Source organism: Kryptolebias marmoratus, linkage group LG4 (genome assembly GCF_001649575.2).
Source record: "Kryptolebias marmoratus isolate JLee-2015 linkage group LG4, ASM164957v2, whole genome shotgun sequence".
NCBI lineage: Eukaryota > Metazoa > Chordata > Actinopteri > Cyprinodontiformes > Rivulidae > Kryptolebias > Kryptolebias marmoratus.
Genome location: NC_051433.1, coordinates 8868118 through 8889529, shown reverse-complemented (window position 1 = coordinate 8889529; position 21412 = coordinate 8868118). Strand labels below are relative to the sequence as shown.

The 21412-nt window shown below is 37.1% G+C and overlaps 1 protein-coding gene across 15 annotated transcripts in view; it reads left to right on the top strand.

Annotated features, from left to right (window-relative positions):
* The first annotated feature begins 1109 nt into the window (after positions 1-1109).
* The window catches only part of LOC108231648 (R3H domain-containing protein 2), a 45146-nt gene continuing 24843 nt past the window's right edge, over positions 1110-21412 (top strand). For 14 of the 15 annotated variants that reach the window (XR_003038843.2, XM_017408854.3, XM_025004301.2 and 11 more), the window contains exons 1-2: positions 1110-1372; positions 1711-1763. The gene's annotated coding sequence lies outside the window, so the exon portion shown is untranslated. The remainder of the gene's footprint in view (positions 1373-1710; positions 1764-21412) is intronic. The other variant, XM_017408844.3, reaches the window with a different exon arrangement.

Genomic DNA, 21412 nt, shown 5'->3' with positions numbered 1-21412 from the left:
TGAACAGAGAAAGCAGGAGAGGAAAAACTGGATCAAGCTGCTACAAGTTCTGGTTGCCAGGTTCAAATTAAACCTGAAAAGTAACAACAAATAAACAGAACTAAATAGAGCTAATGGCAAAATCAACATTGTCATTTAATTACAACAGTTATCTGGAGCCCAAATGACCAAAACACTTGAATAAATTCTTAATTCCAAACAATTGTAAATTATGCACAATCATAAATTGTAAGCTCCATCACTAAAACTTTATATGTGCACTGACACTAATAACTTCTGTTAAGTTGTATAACTAATAACATGGAGTGTAAAGTCGTAGTTTGTCCTCAGCTAACATGAAGTCCATGTGTTTTCTTGTGTACATACATATTTTGTAACTTGATGAATTGAGCGAAAAACGTTTAAAATAAACCTGAGTAGACGACTTGCCTGCCGACCTGTGGGAAGTTTGGGGTATTACAATTACTTTAACACCGTGCAATGTGTGCAATATGTACTATTAAAAGCTAAATAAAGCAAAGTGTTCTGCTCAGGAGCTTGTTTTAAGCCAATAAACTATTTTCCAAGGAAGGATGAGAAGAAAAGTAAAACCTATTCAGTATTGGTGAATATCCATATTTCATTATAAGCGTCCTATGGCAGCGTTTTGCCTAGATATTTTGCGGAGAAATTACACTTTTTAAAAAGCTGGGAGTGCATTTTTTCTCCAAGGTTTTTATGGTATTCAAATTTTTACATCTGTTTAAGGAGAATCTAGTTTCCAGACAGTGTTTGAACGAATCACACTTTATGTGTAACTTGTGGCGTTTGGAGCCTGTCGAAATTGTCAATACTATTATCGTGAATAATCGTTAACCAAACATTTTCACCTGGCATGTGTTACTGAAATCAGGACTAATCTAATATTATGAAGCACTCTTGCCTTTAATAGTGATAGAAACAGCTGCAAAAAACTGAAGATCCTTTTCTGTCTGACAGTCAGCGAACAGTGACATAAAGCGTCCTGATATAATTTATTTTCACGTTCATAAAAACGTTTGAATTTGCTTTTACAACTTTACTTCACTGTACCTGAACGTCTCCTTTCAACGGCAGGCACGTCGCTGACGTCAACTGTCGGCGAGGGGGGAGGAAAGTGACGCTGACACACAAGCCGGAGTCGAGAAGGGGAATAGTGTTTGTTTCTTTTTTTCTTTAATTTCTGTCATTTATTATTTTGCGTTTTGTTGGCATACAGCGGCATTCCTTTAACGGGTTTGACTGCCTTGCTTTTTTAGCGCTTTCTTTCTGTCGTTAACTTTCATGCCGCTCTCCCCTCACGCGGCGCTGTTTTGACAGTCGGGTCGCTGTGATCCAACTCAAGCTAGCAGCGGTAAGTCATTTTGAAGGCTAGCAAACTTAACCCCGTGTTTGAGACCCGACAGTGTAGGGACTGCTTTATAACAAGTATCACACTGCCACAAACATAGGACTTTTGCTGACTGGCGAGATATAATACTAACTCGAAGTTTTATGTTCGTTAAACCAGTAGCGTACATTGAAAAGAAAAGGCTAGCTAGCAGGGCTAACATTAGCTAGTTGGCTAATTATACTATTTGTAGGAAGCAGGCTAATATACCGTGAGCTAGCTATTGTTAGCGTGTGGGTAAGCTAATATTTTCAGTCAACTGCTCAGCCACGACTGACCATACAGCCATCTGTTTTCTACAGTGACAACTTGAACGATTCTCTACAGCGACTCAAAACACACGACCACCAGAAGGGTAAGCTGAACCGCGAAAACGATTTGAGACCATTTATAATCATTGATCCAGTATGATTACTCTGATATGTAACGTTAAGCACCATCTTTAAAGTCCGCCTTCTCAGTGGCGATGGCAGGAACGAGATGGCCATGTTAACATCCTCCTGGTTAAGTGGGTAATTTGATCGAAACATTGTGACTAAAGTTAGGGGAAAAATTATTATTATTACTTTTTTTTAAATAGGCCACGTTATAAATTTGAGAAACGTTTACAGCCAGGCTCAAAGAACACCGTGATTAGTGTGCCGGCGTTCACAGGTTGTCAGAAACAATCAAATAAGATGCAGATATTTCACCACATTAACCAGAAGTAATTGATTTGTAGTTTGTACAAATGATTGAGACATTTTAGCAATTAATATAGCACCATTAACACAACACTACAGGCCTACCAACATTAAACCCTGACCATATGATATTTTGCTACTATATAAAATATATATTGTGGAACAAAAACACCAGAGCTTTTTTGACACAATAACCTTTTATTGAGCAAAAGTAGTCATTATAGATTGGGGTGGGTGAATTTTGGATACTATTACAAATTCATAGTAAATAATGCTGAAAGAAAACATTAGAGCATCAAGACTTGTGTGCAAAGTAGTCCTTCTTGAAAATGAATTAATGCAAATTAGATTTCAAAGTACTAAAACTTGGGGATTTATTCTTCTCTGTGCCTCTCGGTATCAATGGCTGTTGCCTCTGTTGTAGGAAGGAGACTAATGAGAAGAGCCTTAAGTTTGGCCTTCAGAACACCTTTTTAAGGTGGAGGCTATTTACGTTTTCTTAGTCTTGTCTAACCAGAAAAATACAATTCTCTTGGGAGTGACATTCCAGTGGTGGGGCAGGTATACTGGCACACCCTTTCTTCTCATCAATAAACTATTTAGATTGTAAGTTGTTTTTAAGATACACTTTTCTTATAATTCTTATTGTAAAGTATAATTTCACCCCCCAAAATAATTCCATGTTCAACCCATGTGGTGGTGCACTTTAGGGTGCTGTTGTAGTGAACAGGCCAGTAAACTTGAATTTAATTTCATCACAGATGGTAACTAGCTTTCATAGAGACATTAAAAAAAATAATTAGATGCATCATTACTTAATGAGTATAAGCTTATTATTTATAATCAGTTTATTTCCATTGGAGACTAGTGGGCATTTGAGTTTTAGTATCTTACCAGTTACAGTAAAGTTAACAGGGCCTTTTCACATTGAAATGTTGCTATATTGATAGGTTAGCTCATTGATAAAGTCATATGGAATAGATTTTTGCTGCGCTATGATTAGATAGTGAAAAATCTGGCTTGGAAAAAACCCCCACCTGTTTAGATTATATTTATGGGTCTGATGCAGTTATAATCACATCCAAACTTGAAAACGTTTGATTTTTGTAAATACTTCAATTGTGAAGTTTTTTTTTCTTTTAAACTTCTAACTAAGTTGTGTAAGGACTTGTTTGACATTATTCACCTTGCTGGACATCACACATTTCGAGATGTGATCATTTTGTTAACCCTTCTCACAGTGTTGATGGTGAAATAATGCATCTTGTACCTCAACCACAGTGCTAATGTCATTCTGAATTTGCTTTCTTGCAGGTCAGACTAAGTTGTTATCAGTGATCATGAGACCTTATCCAATTTAAGCATACTTCTGCATTGTTCTGTTAATAAAACGGATGAAGTATATAAGATTCACAGATTTGTTACGATCTAGCTCTACGTTTTGACATTTAAATCAAAAATAGACAGCAAGATTGCCTGAGAATTAGCTGAGATCACAGCACAGACTATCAGAGCTGTGAATCAAACATCTCATCTGGAAAAACAGCATGCGTGTCAAAAAAAAGAGAATCATTTTGGCATTTGCCAATATGAAGTCTTGTGATGTTAAAAACTGACAAGCGGCAGACAGAGACTGCAAGCAGAGGCACATTTGAAATTGTCATTTTCAATCCCCCTGAAAACTGGGAATACAAGAATACCAAAATTTGGTTCATTCAAAGTAAAAACTGTTTGCTTCAGGAGCCTGGAAAAGGGTTTTAGAGTATAACAATATCAACGATAACAACTTTGTGCTGCTATGTGAACCAGTGTAGCATCTAGCCATCTTAATAAAGAGGGAACACTGTATAATAATAAAAAATGTGCATGGTGTGAGTGTGAAGTTGAGCCATTAGTGTGAACACATGAACTCAGTTCATTTAATTTACCTGCTTTGTTTTAATTCAGAATAGTTTCAGAAGGCTGCCCCATCTGCTCCATCGGTTTACTGCATCTGTCCATATCAACATTTTCAGAATGATGTTGAAACAGCATTTGGGACTTTTTATATTTTTGTCTCATTATTAATGGAAATTGATCAATATTGCTCAAAATGGTGAATGCAAATTTGGTGTCCGACTGTGTTGGCATTGCAAAGAGAGCACAAAGAACACTGTTGTTTAAAACAGCTTTTAGCAACTATACTGGTGATGTCAAGGCATGTGGTTGGTATAAAAATAAATAAGATGGCGTAATCTGTGGAGATTTTCATTCTGGATTGTAGTCCTCTAAAGAAATAAATAATAATAAAAAGAAAAATCAGAACAAAATCAAAACCTTATTCTAGAAACATTGAAGGTGATGTAATAACTTTGCTCAGTGATGTCCCTTTGGTTGTGAGGACCCCCCCCCCCACCAAAACAAAACAAAAAAATCTGGTAAAAGCAGGTTCTGAGGTTAGTCCTTCACAAGCCCAGAACCGGAACCTGTTTCTTGTTCTTGTCGTAGAAAATGTGTCTCTGTTACAACGTTTCCTCCAAATTTGTGCATTGTGCAACAACACATTTTTTTATAAGTTGCTGCTGTTAAGGCAAGATCATTGAGAAAAGGACAATCTATAGTAAGATCTGGTATAGGTGAGTCACTGAATCTACAGTCTGCTGTTGCTAAGGCCACCAGTGAGAGATGGAATATCCTGCTTCTCTTTCAGCACATTTCCTCTCTTTACCCTCCTGATTGTGGATGAAGTTCAAAGCATTTCACCCATTTTTCATAATGTGTAAAAATGTAAAACATTATAGGAATATGAGCTTTTATCACAAAGACAGTGGACACCTGTTTTAGAGATGAACAAAGAAATCAAAAACTTCTCTTCCTTTACTTTGCAGGATGCATCCATATATTTTTAATCTCAGTTGTACAGTATTCACTCCTTATCAGTAATCTCTATGGCAGGAGTGTAGCTGTAAGAGTATTTTACGCTTCATTTCATAGACTAACACTTAAACAATATGTAGCCATTATTTAGTAAGATGTAATCAGTCTTTGTCAACCAGGTATCCATTTCTGCCTCTGTCTCTGAATCTGTGTTTGCAGCAGCATAAGAAGAAGAGTGGCTTTTTCTAGAGAGATTTGAAGAGCTATTTATAGATCCCTGCCAAAGCACCAAGCGTGGTGCTGTTGCTGCTGCTTTTCTCTTCTCTTTACTGCTCCTGATTCTGTTCATCTCCCTCTCCATCTTTAGTTGTTCCACCTTCTTTCATGTTCTGTTTCCTGAACTCATTTACTCCTAATATATTTACGTTTTAGTTCTATTTCTTTCCACTTCACGTTTCCCATATCTGTACTTCATTTCTTTCTTTTTATATGAATTATTGATCAAAGCTGAATGACTGCCTTAAGTTTGGCCCTAGATTTGGTATCTCACTTGAGTGTCAGTGATATGATTGGAGGATTGTCGCATACTTTAAAGGGAAATGGGACACAACTATCATTTGTTGAAAGTCGGTGTGTAATTTATGTAATGTGTACCAACATTTTTTTTAAAGTGGATACCTTTTATTTGTTAAAGGATTTGCTTTGCAGCAGGTTTTATTCAGGTACTGGAAAATAAGTTTGCAAGAAGCTGATTTAGTTTAGGATAAGTTCTTTTAAGTAAAGACTAATTTTGTGTGTGTGTGTGGTATTCAGCTATTTAGTGCTTCCTATGAACTCTTTCTCAGCTCTATGCTGCATGTAGAAAATGTAGTGAAAGATGCAATATTCTGTGATGCTGCAGGCTATCTCTGGTGTCTGTTGCTACTGAGCAGTGTGAGTCTTCTCCCCTTTCTCCTTCATACTTTCCAAGCTTCACTATTACACCATGTTGTAAAAAAAAGCAACCTAGCTGTTCAGAAGCTGCTGGACTTATTTTGAGGCATTAAATGGCATTAGTTCATTGCCATCCCTTTTTTTATCCGTGTCATGTGGTCAATCTAAGACAATCTTTTTTAAGTGCCATGCTAGGATTGTAAAGTCGTTCATTGGTTTGATGTCTCTGCTTGGTGAAGGTTTGCAAGTTCTACACTAAGCATCAATCTTTTTTTCCTGCTTGCTAATGTGCTGCAGGTTTTAAAACTGCTAGTTCAGCTCCTGTGCTGGATCCAAGTAAAATGCTGAAACGTACAGTTCAGCATATAAATAAACCTCTTTAAATTTTCTTATGAAACCAACCATGAGCATTACTAAAAATGCCCATGATTGGCGTTATTGGTAGATTTTTTAGGGACAATGGTAAAATTATTATTCAAAATGTGACTGACGATTGTCTCCTTTGATTTAACGAAAGTCTGTTTAAGTTAAAAATAGTTATTCCATTTTAAAAATAAGGATGTGGTAAATACCACGTTTTAATCAGATACCTGCGTTATTTCGTACTCTGTACAGGTTGGGTTTACAGATTACATACCTCAAGTTGCGTTAGTGTTATTAAAATCGGTGCTTGATACCTAGATAGTTCTATACTGCAGTTAAGAAATTTTGTGTTCCTCAAGTTTTTTATTTATTTATTTTTAATCAAGAAGGGGGAAAAAATGCCAGTTGAAGGTAAACTTCATACCTGCATGAGTTATGTTGTTCTGGTAGCACAGGACGTAATGTGGCACCAAAAGACAACAAAACTTTGTTTTCTTAACCACAGCAATGAGTTCAACATCAAAAGCAATAAATTCTGTCAACTGCTCCAAAAATGTTTTGCCTTTTAAATTATAAACAATTTTAATGAAATGATGAGGCAATGAACAGACTTTCTGTCACCCAGTGTTTTGAAAGACCTTCAGCTGATGCCATGCACAGGTGGAGAGATGGCAAAAACCGTCATTGTTTTGAAGCTTAGCATTAGCTTAGGGTCCAGTGGTCTGTCTGGTGATCAGCTGTTCGCTGGTCTTTCAGGAGCCCACTGCTATTTGATGGCCAACTGCTGTCCGACGGCCCGCTGATTGCCGCTGTTTGACGACCCGTTACTGAACTGCTCTCCTTTTGTTTTAAAGTACTTCAGTACCATGGACATGTTGTCACGTTACATCACAACGGTTGTATGGCAGCCATACTACAGCTGCTGTAAAACATTAGGTCAACAACAAAGATCAGATGTGGAGTGTGGCAGCTACTCCAATACCAATCAATGAAAAATGCCTTGATTGTTACTTTGATCTGACATTTGGAATCAGATCTGGACATCCCTACTAACAAAACATTTTGACAGACTGGATATAAGAAAAAAAAAACTTGAAAGATTTGTTAAACTATGAAAATGTGAGACGGCATAGATTAAAAAAGCATAAAAAATACTGTGCAATTTAACACAAAGTAAGAGCTACTCACCATAAATTCATTGATTTTTATCTTGATTGCAGTTGTGGCAATGCATTTACTATACTTAATTGTGAGAAACCATCTTGGGCACAACTACTTTAGAATAACTGAAAGCTTGAACGAAGCTAAACTTTGCCAATTATTTTTCAGTTGAAATTTCATCCATTAAAACTTGGTTACATTGTGTCAACTATAGACCTTAACCATTCATGAGACTGACATCCTGGGTACCTTACGTAAGGCTTCATGCTTACATTTCTTTTGTTACTGAACTTTTGCCTGCTGCTTTTTCACAACTTTTTTCAGCTGACATTTGCAGTTAAGTGGTTGGAGGGAAAGCATGCAAATCTGTTGTCTTGTGGGATTAAAATTTCTTCTAGTTAATGAGGTGGCTTCAATATTTCTCTCTGCTATCTTTCCTTCCAATACCCATCCTTCAGTATTACTGCATTTTGATAATTTCAAGACGCTTCTTTTTCACTATCAGCTCTCAGTGCTTTAGGCTTAATAAGTTTGTGCCAACAGAGTCTACAGAGAATGGTGTCAAGTGTGTGTCATCAAATCGTGTAACATGCTATTGGACAAGAAATCCCAAATGATCTGTAGCTATACCAAAATAAATATATTTATGGTTAACCATGTATCAAGCGACATATTAGCTGATCCAAGCAGCCCTTTAAACAGCTGGGCTTCTTGCATGCCCTGGTTTGGCTGTCATTGCAATTATATTGTTACACAGAGGCAGAGAGCAAACAAGATGTGTAGGAGAGAGAGTCAGAATCCACACGGAAGGGAGGGTTTGAAGAGAAGGGAGCACTGCAAACTGTGATAGCATGAGTGGTAGGAGAAGAGGGAGCCAGCTTGCAAGCAACATTTTCTGTTTTCACTGTTGTGCTTGTGCTTCATTCAGAAAAAGAAAGGGGGCAGTCAAAATAGACTTTTCTGACTATTTTCATGACTCCTATTAAGAAAAAAGAGCTGACAGGACCTACAAGTGGAAGGCAACGCAAAACGTGAAGACGAAGAAAAGTACAATGAGCTGAAGAGAGTAGCAGACATGAACTCTCGTGAATTTATTTTTACCTGCTGCAGCAAATGGAGTTTCTGCATTTGTGCTACATGAACAGGTAATGCTTCTGAAAGTATGCTCTTGATCCAAAGCTGCTTTTGCTGTCGTTTCTGCTATGCCAATGTGTTTTTCGTCGTAAGACTGGATATCCACAAAGCTGTACTCGGCGTACTATGAGGATGTGCTTTGACTGTCATTTAGTTTAATAATTTGATGATGTGATGTAGCTTCTTCTACATTGGTTTAGCGTGCTTCTGTACCACTGTTGTCATTACTTGTCAACTCTTTATAAAAAAGTTCTTAATAATTGAATTGTCTCTGTAACATAGCAAAGATCATAATAGATAATAGATGGCTTGACAATAGTTTTGTATACTTCATTTTTTTTTAATTTATTATAAGTAAAACTCATTTTACCACTGTACCAAAGCCAGAAAGGTAGTACTACTTGGAATGTATGTAGACAGACTGTATTACTTCATTTGGGGATTTTATATTTTTACTTACTAATTGGGTTGTGTTCACAAACCGTTTGTATGTACAGGCACACCTACCACCTTTAGTGAGACAAATGATGAGGTAATGAGGAATTCCCTTCCTCTGTCCCTAAGTGGGAGTGTGGAGGTGGCCTAGTGGGGTGGAGAGTCACCAAGAAGTAGGCGTTACTTTGCAACGCTGTCAGTCTGAGGAGGGGGAAAAGAAGGGAGGCGTATTAGATGAAAGAGGATTACATAAGTCATGTGGAAAGTTCTCTGTTGATGGCCTTTATATTTATTTTTATTTATCTGCTTAGCATTATGGTGCAATCACAAGTTGAGATGTTTTTTCTTTTTATAAATTAGAAACTCTTGATCAGTGAAGGCAGTTCAGATTTGTACCTGCATATGCCAGTGTGTTTGCCCTTTATTAGAGGAACACAGTGTGCAGGAGCAGAGAATAGAGAGAAGGTGAGAGAGGCAACACAAGCGTGCGAAAAAGCACAACAACACCGGCTTCTTGAATAAAAAAATCTGTCGCTATAAATAGCAGCCCATCTTCATGGAATAAGCACGGTTTCAGGTTTAGAGGAGCTGGCTTTTCCCTCTTCTTCACTGTTCTAATGTCCCTAGTTTAGCAAAATCAGGACCACAATCCTTTTCAGCATTTTCTCCCTTTATTCTTTTTTTTTGTTGTTGTTGTTCACTTGGCCCAAATCTGTCTAATGCTGGATCTGGCCTATTTATGTAATGACTACCTTTATTAGCATGTGTGCATCTCTTCTAGCGTAACAATAAATCAACTTGCATTTGTGTCCTGAGTAGTGTCTTCTATTAGGTTTGCTTCATGTTTTTAAAATGATGAAAAAGACCTATGATTCTGTTCAATTGTCAGGCAGAAATGGGGAGGGAAAAAATGCAAATGACCACCACAGCAACCCTAAATTAGATAAAAGCAACCCATTTGGTGTCAGGTTGCGAGAGCGAATACCGTTTCCTTTCTGGTGTCTGTCAGTTCACATGCTGAGAAGGGAAGGAAGGAGGGAGCTGTGACTGTACAGGGATAACTGAAGTATTTGAAGTTAGGTGTTTAGCTTTGAATGAGATTGTGATTTTTTTTTTCTTTCTTTTTTCTACTCGTTTTAAAATTGTGTGTGGGTATAATCAGGAATCTGGTTCACCTACATAGTAATTACCAGTGTGTGGGGAAAAATGATTTAAAGAAAAATAAGCACAAAAGAAATGAGAATGAAAAAGAAGAAAAAATTATGGCAAACCCCAAGGTAGTTACTGCTTAAATTACCTAAAGCCACAAGGTTCCTACTTTCCTATCAAGAGGGGCTTTAAAATTTGATATTTATAGATGCACTGTAAAAGATGGCAGAAATTGGTAAAAGTCAAAGATCCTCAAGACAGACGCAAATTGCATCCTTTTCTTAGTTTTTTTTTTAAAGTGTGATCACATTTCAACATATCTCACAACATTTAGACTTTTTGCTGCCTTGTTTTCACCATCACAACGTTTTAGTGTTTATTAAAATGTAGTTAAATGGGATTGTATTTTTCTTTCATTAAAATTAGAAAAGCAAACTTAATTGCATGTATGATCAGTGTAATGAAGCTTATTGTAAATATAAAGGACAAATGCTAAAAATTGCATTGTAATTGACAAATACCACCTGTAATTTTGTCAGTTACAATTAAAACGGCTCAATCATTTGCTTCTCTTCAGAGTAGACCAAAGAAGTTATTAAAGAAGTTTGAGATACACGTTTAGAGGGATAGAAAACAAAGGTTGTCCTTAAAAAACCCGCTAATGTCTTTGAAAATGCCTAAAGCTAACTAATTATTAAGGAGTGTAGTTGTTATGACATGAGAAGGTGACATAGATGGAGAATGAGTTTTAGAAATCAAGCTAAAACTGTAAAAAAATGAACTACAGTGGTATAGGGAGTGTTTGGCCTTGTTTATAAACAGATGGCATAGTACAGTGTTGTTGTGTCACTGCTGTCAGGTCAGCTACTTGATCTAGAGACTAGCTTCTAATCCTAGCGAGGGCTGCGGTGTTGCCAGAGCTGTAGACACTGGCTCTGATACATGAAAAGTACAAGTAAGGAGCAAAGCTTGCATGAATGTAATAGACAACTCTTCAAATAGAAGAATCTCCTCAAAGTAACACTAAAAATGTTAGCATTTTTCCTGAAAATGGATAAAATTTTGCAACAGTTTTCATATCATTTTGTATTTGCACTTTGTACAGGCCTGGTACGCTCATTATCATCCCTCCTTTGATCTGTGTTTCCTGGAGCAATACATTTGTGTGATGCATTTCATTAATCTTGTGTTAACAGTACAAATAACTTGGTTGTGTTTTAAGTATAATTTTAGCCAGGTTCCTGCGATGGGTTGTAAAGTGGGAATCTTTGTCCTACACATAGCTGACATATATTTAGCTGGACAACTGTTTCACTGACTGCTAATATTGCTTTTCTGACGGCTGTTTTAAAGTGCACGAGCCACAGTCAAATAGACTGAACTTTGTGTAGGTTTAACATTGACAGCCTGGCAGGTTTATTGGCTGAATCCCTCACTTCTGCCTGAGGTTGGCTGGCATGCACCACTCAAGCCTTAATTGCTGTTGTGGCATGGCTGCCTAGAAATCCAGATTGTCTGTGTTTCTGGCTCATCAGTGTGTTTTGTGAATTACAAAGAAAAGTGGTCACCTTATGGATATGTTCATATTTTGGCCACAGCATGAATTAACATATAGAGACGAAACTTGGTTTAATACTACTAAAATTTGTAGAACTTCTGTTTTGGGCTCAGGATGTTTACCTTCAGACAAAAGCTGAGCTGTAATTTCACTGGAATGTACAAAATGATCAGCAAAAAAAAATTGTCTTTCTTTTTTGTCTCCATTTGAGCACTAGCGACGGCAAAATGGTGGGGACAGGGGCAACAAAAGCCTTCCAAAGTAAGTGGTACAAAAAGAAAAGGAAAGGGATTTAACAACAGTTTAAGTTTATGGCAATAGATCAGTTAAGGTGGATTTAGAGAAATTGGCTCTCGCTCACATGGTCTACCTGACGAAAAATCACATCATTTTGTTCTCCTAGCTGCTGAGACAGCCCTTTCTTGACACAAGGTCTAGGCAGAATTTTTTCATCACAAGGGTATGCATCAACTTTTGTGTGATTAGTCAGAACTTTGTTGTGGACGTGTTTATGTAGAACAGTGGTTGAACTCCAATGGAGTTCTTAAACTGTTCCACTGAGAAGCAGCTGGCCAAGGCTGTTAGAAAATACAACCAGCTGTACAACTGTTCCAGCAAATCTTATAAACATAGTCAGATGGCAAATAACTTGTGGAAGGAGATATCACAAATATTGTGCATAAAGGAGACTGTGCAGAGACACAAGCGGCTCTTGGTAGCTACACTGGCTATGAGGGAGTTTGCCTTGGTCAGGCAGCAGAGGGACATGTTCCCTTCATTTGCTCGTTATTGTGCACTGTCTGTCAGAAACGGTACTGGGCCCTTCGTGGCAAATTTGCAAATGCCAAATGACGTTAACTGTCTCAGTCTGTATAATAAAGATGACTGATCGTGGTAAAGGAAGCAAAAATCTGTACAGGGACAGAAGAATAGATAAATCAGCAGGAAGCAACCCATTCTGGTGCTGTGGGAGGAGGTAGGGGCTTCCCAGGAGTTCTGCTGCAGTTCTTGTAGAGTATAAAATGTCCACACAAAAAAAGAACATCTCACAACCAAGTCAACAGGTTTCTTTATTCCTCTCTAAATTTCTCTCTAAATCATCCCTGAGCTCTGGGTATAAAAAGAGCATTCTAGAAAGGCTGATTCTCTCAGAAGTAAAGATGGGCAGAGGTTCACCAGTCTGCAAAAACTGTTCAAAAATAGTGGATAGTCTGTGCCAGACAAATCAAAAATTGAAACCGTTTTTGGAAACCACGGGTGCCACATCCTTTGTACTAAAAAGGACGGGGACCATCAGGCCTGTTATCAGTTCAAAAGCCTGCCTCTCTGATGGCTTTTACAAACAATAAGCAATTGAATAATCAAAATGCAAAAGTTGGTGCAATAAAACAAAATTAGATCACAATCAAGTTTATTTCTATCACTGTAATAATCACTAGACAGTTGATCCATCAATAGAGCCAACATCCTGTTCCTTGGCACAAATGTGACAAAACCCAATATGTCTACAGTTTTGACTGTTATATCAACATAGAGACCCATTTATTACTGGAAAGCATTTCTGATTTGTGCTTCAGACATGTTTCTTTTACCATTTAAAAACAGTGCTGTTTTGTTTTACTATGAACTACAAACAGTGTTTGGCGGAAACACAAGTTAGATGCTGAGTGGCATCTACTCTTATGCAACAGTGACCATTCTTAATTTTTTACAAAGTAGAAGTTGCTACATGGTTGGCAACAGTTTGATCATTGATGCTGCAGGTAAACGTTGAAGTGGATGCCAATGTGAGTTAGACAGGAAATATGATTGCATTCTGTTGCTTATGTAAGGCTGTCCATGAATATAAATATAACCATAAAGCTTATCACTGAAAGTACATCTCTGTAATGGAGCTAATGCCCCACTACACACAGTCCAGGCTGACAGATTGATCAATATATAAAATATATATGTATTTTTTCTGTATTGGCCAGATTTACCTGTCTCCTTTGGTGTGAGGTCAATTCATTCATTTTAAGTTTCAGCTGCACCAGACCAGATAATCTCTGCCCTCATGTGGTTAGGCAGCATGTTAGGGAAGGTATTCATTCGTTTCAATAACTGCGTGAATGACTCACCTTCTGATCACTTTGAGAACTCCACAGTATGCCAGTGTGGACATCTGCAAGCCATGTTTGCTCAAATGTGCGTTTGTTGTGTCTGTGCAGTTGAGCTGGGCAGTCCAGGCTCTAAGTAACCCCAGTTTTAGCTTTTGTGTGTTTCTGTTTGCTGCTTGATTTTCTGTAAGCAAGTGTTAAATAAAAAAAATACACAAGGCCTTGTAATTGGATAAAGCAGGGGGGTTGAGAGAGTGAAAATGAAGGAAAAATATGGGGGTGTTGAGGGATATGGCAGCTTTTCTCTTGGTGACAGAGCCAGTTGCCATGGAGCTGGCCCTCCCATTGGTGGAAGTCTGGGCCAATCACATAACAGTGCAGGTTGTTTCATCATTGAGAAGTTTTTCCTCTCTTCCTGTCTCACTATCCACCCCTTGCTCCATCTTTCTCTTCTGTCCTCTCTTCCCTATCTCTCACTCTTTTGCACTGCTCCCTGTTTTCACACTCAAAGAGGCTGATAAATTACATAAGGGTTAAGATAAGTGCAGTAGCTGCCACCCAGTTTTATTCTGACACAGTTAAATCAGCAGCTTAAGAAAAACAAGAATTATCCACAAATCTCTTCAGTTTTAAACAAGATAAGCTAACCTTACACTCTGGTATACAACATGTATTTATTGTATATTTAAAAAGTCAATATTTTGCATCATGCTCGTGATCTGGAAGGTTTAAAGATTTTGAAAGAACCAGTAAAGTTTGTTTGCAACAATCAGTTGTTCCATAGAAGTACTTTCTGTTGCGTTGCTTGGTCTCACAATTAGATTTGTTTCCCCTACACTTATTTGTACATAGTCTTAATGTAGTTTTGACTAGAAATGAATTAATTAGTCAGTGACTGGTTTTGTTAAACCATCATTTTCTCCTGAAACTTGAGTGACATCACATTTGCCTGAAGATATTAAAGCACATAGATCAAGAATTGATAATTTTTTTTAAAACCTTCTCATTGCAAGGACAACTGTAATCCAAATGTCATTGGTGTAGGGGCTGGCTAAAAAGTGCATTTCCACAAACAAACAAACCCCCCATGAGGATAATGGTTTTAATCTCATGTTAATAAAGTCATGTGTTCTGAGCATTCGTTCTTTAGTCCTTTAATCTGGTAAATTTTGAAGAGTACAATTTATTATAAACATACAAATAAAAATGTTGTAAAATGCCTTGCATTAGGTCAGGTCTTTTTGGTCTACAGTGTTATTTATTTAAAATAAAAGTGGGATAAATGAAATGTAATTCTTGCATAATTTGATTTTTACTGTGGTGTTTAGCTAAAACTGATGCTTGTATGTGTTTTTTTGCTTGTAAGAAAAACAAAAGATAATAATTAAAAGAACAAAAACAATCAGGGGAAATTTTTATTTAATTGGAAAATGTAATAGAAAAGCAACTAAATGAAGAGGGGGGAAAGTACACTTGTTGCTAAGCAACAGCCAAAGGAAGGAAGTTGAGACTGTAAGAGGAGCTTTGTATCATGTGAGAAATGTGAAAATATAAAGAAAAATCAGTTTTAAGTAAGGCTACACTATTGGTGACAAAATGACTATCACAATTATTTTGATCTGTCCTGTATTTGATCTGTATTAAGATTTTAATCGTAGTTATTTAAAAATTTAAAGTTTTTTTTTACACTGTCAAGTAATGATTACACTGCTTTGGCTCATGATATAGACCAGCAGTCTTAATAGTAGAACATTGTTTTCATTTTTTTTATCAACTGAAAATCTGAACGCTATCTATCATTTTGATATATTAACCCTCCTGAAGCTCTCAAAAGAGAGAGAGATAGAGAAGGCCTTTGTAACTTTGGGTCAATTGACCCAAAGGCCACAGGAGGGGAGCGTTAAGAAAAAACAAGTCTGTATTTTATAAAGTTATGTAATTTACAGGAACACTGTCGATAACCCCATGTTGTAACCTCATGTTGTGACCAGCTGTTGACTAACTATCCAGTTTGGATTAAGATTGCATTAATACATTGTTACTGCTTAGAGCTTTTGGGCAAAATTACTGACTTCAATGCCTTTGTCACTGCAACACCATATTCAGGTACTGACAGTGCATTGTAGAGTTTGACTGGAACCCTTTTAGCTTGTGTCCCCACTACAGGATTATACATGGGTGCAGCATCACCTTTAATGCAGAAAGAACATGTACTACAGGGTTTTATCCTAGTAAAGAAAGTTTTTGCAGGAAGAAAGAGGACCTGACCAGGAGAAAGATTTGAATTCAACCTAGGCTACATCAGGCCAAGATTATTTTTGTATGTAGAGACACACGGAAGAACACGTTAACAGAGATCAGTTAAATTTTTTGTAAAGAAAAAAATAAGTAGCAGACAATATAGAGAACTATTTCACTATAACTGATCGCACACTTTACTTTTATTACTTCTTCATATTTAATTTTGCTCAAGATATGTTTTGTTGGTGGCATGAAACACATACAGCCATCATTTATTTGTTAATTAAGGTCCCTATGATGTATGTGAAAAATACTGCTTTCAGAAGATACTATAAATAACTTTTTGTAGTTGTCACATGTTTGCCACCAGTCTTATTTTGACATTTGTCTTGTAGTCATTACAATTTTTTGTCGGCTTCTTATCCATTTTGTACATTCTCCGACTTAAGTTTTGAAACCCATTCAGATAATATAGAAGCTCATTTAGTAGGAAAAAAAAACAAACACAGGTAATATTTCCTGTGCTTGCAGCAGTTTGATATTCTTTTCCTAATCAGTAAACGTGTCACAAAAAAAATGCAAATTGTTGGCTGTGTGTAATCTGTTTGCATTTAAACAAATTACTCAAGTTGAAAATCGGATTATTTCTAGGTATTGGTTCTGTACAGTTTGTTGATGTTAGTTGCGTAAAGTTTTAGAATTGCTTTGTGCAACCCTAGTGTTAAAAAAGCAAATTTGACTGTGTTTTTAAAATGAACATTGAGACAGGCCGAGGGGAATTTATAACTAGTTTGGAAGAAGAAATACAGATGTTGCTCTATAGGTAAATTCTGGTATATTTACCAGGCTTAGTGTTTATTTTAGTATCTGTTTAGTGTCTCCTTTTTATGCACATTTGTATCAGTATGTATTATGTATTATATTTTGATTGTCTGGGCCAGTGGTGTTCAATCCTGGTCCTCGAGAGCTACTGTCCTGCATATTTTAGTTGTTTTCCTGCTCCAACTCACCTCATTCATTGGTTGAATTACCTGTTCAGCTGGTCCTCAAGTTCTGCTGAAGCCTGTTAATCACCCAGTCATTCAGATAAGGTGTGTTGAAGCAGAGAAACATTTAAAACATGCAGGATTGTGGTCCTTAAGAACTGGGGTTGGACACCACTAGTTCAGGGAAAGCTCTAAATTTTAAAGATAAGAAATGCAAAAATGACATTACCTTGACTTAACTTTGGAATCCTCTATCCAGAACTATCTCTGTGTGTGATTGTTAAAGACTAATAAACTGTCAGACATAGCTGAAGCTGAGTTCCACAGATTCTGTTTAATTGTAAATGACCCTGCAGTGATTATTGTTAGAGAACCCTGACAGTTTCTAATTTGTGGAGCAGAGCTTTGTAAAATAGCCAAAACAAGCATTTAAAAACAAGGTCTGTTTTACAATAAAAGAATAAGCAAATTGGGTATAGTAATTTAAATTCTTACATTTATCAAGTATTTTATTTTTTCCCTGATTCATTTCGTTTTATTCATAAAAATGGCAGTCTTGTCACTTATTTCATTTTGGCCTATAAAGAATTCAGTTTTTTGTCCCTCATTCCCACACTCTTCATTCATCAATGATGCATCCGTGACCAGAATACTCTTTCATACTGAATGCATTCATTATGTAGAAAGATGAGAAGTTATGGTTGTTTATATGGATAACAAATCTTTCTCTCAGCTCTTCACCTTCTGTTGATTTATCTGCATAAACCTTTAGTTTGTTCTTTACATGCAGTCCTTAACTATAAATGGAGAGATCAACAAAAGGAGAGAGCTACAGAAAGGTAGACTGGTAGGTAACTAGGCAGGGAGAGGAAGGAACGAAAGAGAAAATGAGTCATAGCTCGTCCCCCAGGACTGAGTGGGTTGGCTGAGTGGAGGAGGATGGCGTCAGCAGCAGGTCTGACAATTTAAGAAGACACTTTAAAAGATGACGAAAGAGGGAGGGAGATCTAACAATTAGTTGCTGGAAGGAGGCAGATATTGATGGGTGGGGTTGATGTTGAGGGATGGAAGACAGGATGGGGTATCCTCAAAGCACTGAAAAAACAATGCTATGAGAAAAGTGAGAAGGACAGAAAAAAGACATAGATGGAAAAAGAGAAACCCTGTCTTCCGGTGCATTTAATGATTCATGATTCCCTTGAAGCATGTAGCTGTTGTCATTTCAGTTACTATCTCTTTTTGAATTAATTTAGACATTTTAATGGTTTTTATAAAGTTCATAAGTAGAAATGGAATGGTGTATTAACTGAGTTTTTATGCAAGTGAAGCACGGACTGTGTTGTAATTGCAAATGGACACGGGTTGTTCCTCTACAGTCCTTAGTTCTCTGGCAGCCCCCTCTTTCCCCTCCCTGTGTGAAACTGCAACCAACGCAAAGGGGAATCCTCTCTGACACAGACAAGCGCTAGTGCACACTCACTTAGAGCGCTGCTGATATATGATATGTGCAAGCACTGAGCTTTCATAAACTCTGCCATTAGTACACACATCAGCCTCTACTCTGTGAAGACATGACCTTACTGCCTTTAGTATATCGAGTTCTCTCTGACGTCAAATCGGCAAGGTGTACAGCTGAATACAGAAGAGCTGAATTGGGTCGAGCTGCCGGTTTGCCTTTCGCTCTTCATTCTGTGGGTTTATACGTGCATGCTGCATTCTCCGACTCCATTCACCATTTTCTTCGTCTTTCATTCAGTTTCTTGAGAGAAAATAAGGAGTCACGTTTTCTATGCATAGCTCTGTTTTGCAAAATTAGACATTATTGGTAAAATACTTATTATTATTATTATATTAAATCAAGTTAAATATGTAAAAATTATATAGTACTTGTTCTCTTTTTAATTGCAAACCAGATGCCACATAAAATTGTCTAAATAAATTAGAGACATTTAGCCATATATTTATTTTCAAATACTACAGTGCAAAGTTTACAGGATGACATTTGCCCAAATGTTCCTTGACTGACAAGTTAATCAGTCTTTAAGACTTAATTTAGGTATATAGATTCTCCACTCTTAATGCAGAAGAATTCCTCTCATCTTCTTGGCTGCTAACCAGCTAAATAAAGTCATGACCCAGTTTGATCTAGTCAGCTAAATTTGATTGAGGGCTCATAATTGCATGAAATATTTTGTTAGAGTAGCCGACTGTCAGATACTTAATGTCTGCCTTAATAGACACTGTTGAGCAATGTGATTACCCTTTCTTTCACAACATTCCTGCTCAGGACTCCTTTCAGTAAGAACTCTTTATGTGGTAACCCGACCCAGTGAGCAGGCGGTGTATGACGTATGGGCTTCATTTGCTCGCCTGTCATCAAGAGAGCTTATCAAAGCATTCTAGGTCAATAATGCACATTCTGCAGGTTGGCTAAGTTTGGTTTCATAAAGTCACCAAGCATAATGAACTGCACAAAAACTTGAACTGGGTTTACACAATTGGGCATTCTATTATTGAGTTAAGTTTTTGCTTGTTTTCTCTTGACAAATGTCATAATCCACTCAATATGCTAAAGATGATTTTATCCAAAATAGAACTTATTTGGGCACTGGATGTAAAATTCCAGAAAAAACATACATAAAGAACAAAAAGCCTTCCTTAAAATTCAGAATATTCTTTTATGTTAATGGTAAAATGGTAAATGGCTTGTAATAAAATAGAGCTTTATTTAGTCCAAGGACCCCAAAGTGCTTTACACTACAGTAAGTCATTCACCCATTGATGGCGGTAAGCTACATTGTAGCCACAGCTGCCCTGGGGCAGACTGACAGAAGTGAGGCTGTCATTACACCGGCGCCACAGAACCCTCTGACCACCACCAGTAGGCAAGATAGGTGAAGTGTCTTGCCCAAGGACACAACAGCTGAGCCGGACAGAGCGGGGGTTTGAACTGGCAACCTTTGGTTACAGGATGAACCCCTACCCCCCGAGGCACTTCCGCCCATATGTTGTAATTAATTTCTTAAAACAAAATTTTCATCAACATCTATACGCTTGATTTATTTGGCATTAAAAAGCTCTCCTACGGTCCATGTTGTTATGAACTGCACATCTCTTTGATACCTGTTTCATCAGGAACACAATTTAGTAAATTATTCACACAGTATATATATTTTACAGTTAAACTTTTACATCAGACTTATGCAAAATAGCCCAGAAAGTTATTTTGAAACATTAAAGCAAAGAATGTGTCTGAATAAAATACAGTTTGTTTGATAATATTTAATCAACTTTGCTTGAAAATAATCTAGAGTAACATGCAGGGGGTAGAGAACTGTTTTGGTTGTAGATGCATATTATGGATAAATTTTTAAAATTATTATTAAATTAATTTGCATTATAAAGACAGCATCTTGTTTCCACTAGTCTGATAGTAGTTGTGTGAGGGCAGCTTGCTGTGAATAAGTCTTGTAACAAATTACTTGCACAGATTTTGTCTGAATCATTTTCTTTTATGCTTATGTACAGCCCATGTGCTGTTGAAGTCTGTGTTAGCGTCAGGCCCTCCAACACAATGCGTGAACTGGAAGACAGTAACCAAAGTAAGGCTGCTCGTGGTCTTGCAGTTACTGAATCTGCAATGTACCAGGAGCTGGAGCTTGGAAGTGATTTTGATGTAAATATAAAATTTGAGTTCAGTTGTTAATAATTTTGCAGGAATACAGAGGACTCAAGTACATGAATTGGGCAACTGTTAACCCACAGTGCCGGAGTAATGTTTAGTAATACTCCAATTAGAAGAACTGGGATAAACGATGAAATGCACCATAGATGTTATCATCACCCTTTTCTGTTCTTTCCTGAGATCGGAGGTAGAGTCTATTTTTAGATGCATTGCATCATGTTCCGTTTGTTCCAGTGGGGTTACCATAGCTTCCTGTTGTAGAAGCATGTTGCAGTAAAGCTGCATGTTTTCACATCTTTTTGATCTTTTCTTTGCTCAACCTTACAAAAAAATTCTGTTTAAAAAAAAAAAATTAAATTCTGTTAGTGAAAAAATTTGAAATGTTTGATCGATTTGTGTATACATTTCTAGTGATGAACTCAGTGCTAATCTTGTCAGTCTTTCTAAGGCATTTTCAATGTTAATTTATCTGTGCTAATTGTTGGTCAGCAATCTGTGATTAATGGGCTTCTAACATGCTGTTGTGCAGTTTTTATTACGCATGAACATATGTAAGTCATTGTTATTTATGTAAAATAAGCCATAGTCATTTAAATTCAAGATAATCAAAATGCATCTAATTGTTTTATAATTGCATCGCAGCCCTCTGAACCATGATCAGATTGTGAGGTGCCTGAAGATTCCCACCCTAGTTCTTTCTGCTTCTGTGTTTGCAGTTTCT